A 3,318-nucleotide genomic window follows, 5' to 3' on the forward strand; every position below is an offset into this window, starting at 1 on the left:
ATCATATTTGTAACTGTCTTCTGTTCATTGCCCTTGTTCTTTGTGTCTTTTTTTTGTCTTTTACTTTTTTCTGCCCTCTCTGATTTTGTATGATTCCAATTTCTTGTCTCTCTTAGTCTATCAATTGTACTACTTTAAAATTATTTTTTAGTGTTTGCTCTAGAGTTTTCACTATACATTTACAATTAACCCAAGTCCTCTTTTAAATAACATTCTACCACTTCATGCATAACACAAGTAACATATATAAAGTATTTCCTATTCCTTATTTCTGTCCTTTATAACATTGCTGCTATTCATTTTACTTACTTCTAAGCTATAATCACCAAACACATTATTGCTATTATTATTCTGAGCAAACATAGATACATTAAGAATAAGAAAACACCTCCCCGCAAAAGAATAAGAAAAATAAAAGATTTTTATTTATCTTCATTTCTTTTTTTTCTTGTGCTTTTCTTTTTTATGTAGATATGAGTTTCATAACTATATCATTTTCCTTCTCTCTGAAGAACTTTTAACATTTCTTGCAAGGCAGGTCTACTGGTGACAAATTCCCTAAATTTTTGTTTGTCTGAGACTCTTTATTTCTCTTTCACTTTTGAAGGATAATTTTACTGGATACAAAATTCTAGGTTGGGAGGGGTTTTTTTCTTTGAAAACTTTAAATACTTTATACTTGTTTGCACAGTTTCTGAAGAGAAGTTTGATGTAATTCTTACCTCCGTTCCTCTAGAGGTAAGGTGTTTTTTTCCCTCTGGCTTCTTTCAAGACTTTCTCTTCTTCTTTAGTTTTCTGCAGTTTGAATATTATGTGCCCAGGCGTAGACTTTCTGGCATTTACTGTGCTTGGTATTCTCTGAGATTTCTAAATCTGTGGTTAGGAGTCGGTCATTAATTTTAGAAAATTCAGTTTTTACTTCAAATATTTTTTCTATTCTTTTTTCTCTTCTTCTGGTATTCCCATTACATGTATGCTATACTTTTTATAATTGTACCAATGTTCTTGGATATTCTGTTCTATTTTTTAAATTCTCCTTCTCATTGATTTTCAGTTTGGGAAGTTTATATTAACCTATCTTCAAGCTCACTGAGTCCTTCCTTGGCCATGTCCAGCCTACCAAGGAGTATTTCCTTTTTATTCTTTCTTAGAGTTTCTTTTCTTCTCTCTCTCTCACCCTTACCCATCTGTTCTTGCATGTTGTCCACTTTTCCATTAGGTCTTTTAACATATTAATCAGTTATTTTAAATTCCCAGTCCAATAATTCCAAAATCTCTGCCGTATCTGAGTCTGGTTCTATGCTTGCTTTGTCTCTTCAGACTGTTTTTTTGCCTTTTAGCCTGCCTTGTAATTTTTTGTTAAAAGCCAGACATGATATACTGGGTAAAAAAAACTGAACTAGGACTTTCCTGTGAAGTCTTATGTTTATGTGTCTAGTAATTAGGCTGTGTTTACTGTCTGTCATACCTGTAGGTGTCAGAGGATAAATTTCCTCTCCGGTTATTGTTTTTGTCTTCTCTGTTGCCTCTGGATTTTCCTAAAGACTTCTTAAGTAGGGTCTGAGCCTTGCAGTACTTTTTGTTGTAATCCTCTATTATTATACAGGATCCCAGCTGATGTGGTGGTGAGGTGCTGGGGGGATGGTAAGCGATCTATAATCCCATGATTCGGTCGGTCTTTTAGTGCACCAATGCCCCTCGGCTGTGACCTTCACAAGTGCTTCTTGGCTTCTTTCCCTCCTTAGATGAGACAGGAAGGGTAGACGTGGCTGATGTTGGGCATTTCCCTTCCCCAAGTCAGTGAGGCTCTGGTAAAATAGTTTCCCTTTAGGGATGGCCTTTGTTAGGGAGAACAGAGAACTCTGGGCATATTTGAAAATGGCTACTTAACCCTTTGATCTTAACCCTGAGAACCTGGTGGAGATCCTGTAGGTAACACCACAAAAGTGTGGGGACTCCCACAGAGTAGGCCTCCTGGAGATTTTTATCCTGAGGCTCATCTACACTGAGAACCCAGCAATTTGTCAATTGCAGCTTAAGTGTTCCAACCAATACTCCCTCCAGGAGGGCTCTTCACTCCTGATAAGCTGTGATTCCTTGTATTCATCTTTCCAATTTTCGAGTGGTGGTTTGCCATGTGACCTCAATTCTCTGATGGATCTGAAAAGAGTTGTTGGTTTTCAGTTTGTTCAGCTTTTTCATTATTGTGAGGATGTCTGACCAGAGACTAGAAGTTGTAGCTCTTACACTTACATCCATGTGAAAATTAACATATATGAATTCATTTTTATATAGGTCATGAAGTATTGGTATTTAAAAAATATGGATATCTAATTGTCCCAGCATCATTTGTTGAAAAGACTATCTGTTGTCCCTCAATTGTCTTGACATTTTGGTAAAAAATCAACTGGCAATAAATGTAAAGTTTTATTTCTGGACTCTTAATTCTGTTCCATTATCTGTATGCCTATCCTTATGCCAACACCACACTGTCTTGATTACCATACAGCTTTATAATAAATTTAAAAATCAGGTACTGTAAGTCTTCCAACTTTGTTCTTTCTCATGGTTATTCTGGCTAACCTAGCTGTCTTGCATTATGTATCACTTTGAAGAGTATTGCCATTTTAACAATATCAAGTCTTCAATCCACGAATATGAAATGTCTGTCCATTTATTTACTTTCTCCCAGCAATGTTTCCTTGTTTGCAGTGTGCAAGTCTCACACTTCCTTTGCTAAATTTATTACCATGGATTTTATTATTCTTTATGCACCTATGAATGAAATTTTTCAATTTTACTTTGGTATAGTTTGTAGCTAGTATATAGAAATACTATTGATTTTTAACTTTTTATTTTGTAATAATGATAGGTTCACAGGAAGTTACAATGACACTACAGAGAGGTTCTCTGTACCCTTTGCTCACTTCCTCCAGTGATTACATCTGTGACTATAGTACAATGTCAGAACCAGGAAATCAACATTGGTGTGTATATCAATAGTTCTGTGTCATTTTGTCACATGTTGCTATGGATTGAATTGTCTCCCAAGTCTATGTATTAGAAACTTAAGAGGGTGGGAAATCCTGTTATGGTAATTGAAAAGTGGGGCTTTAAAGAAGTGATTAGATTGTGAGGACCATGCCCTAGTGAATGGATTAATCCATTTGATGGTTTAATGGTGGTCATGGGCGTGGTTCTGAGGGCTTTGAAAGAAGAGCATGTGAGGAGATTAGCTCTCTCCCTGTTCCTGCCATCTTCACCATTTGACGTCCTGTGCCACGGAAGTCACCACTAGGAAAAGGCCCTCACCAGATG

The sequence above is a fragment of the Cynocephalus volans genome, chromosome 6 (assembly GCF_027409185.1).
Source record: "Cynocephalus volans isolate mCynVol1 chromosome 6, mCynVol1.pri, whole genome shotgun sequence".
Lineage (NCBI taxonomy): Eukaryota > Metazoa > Chordata > Mammalia > Dermoptera > Cynocephalidae > Cynocephalus > Cynocephalus volans.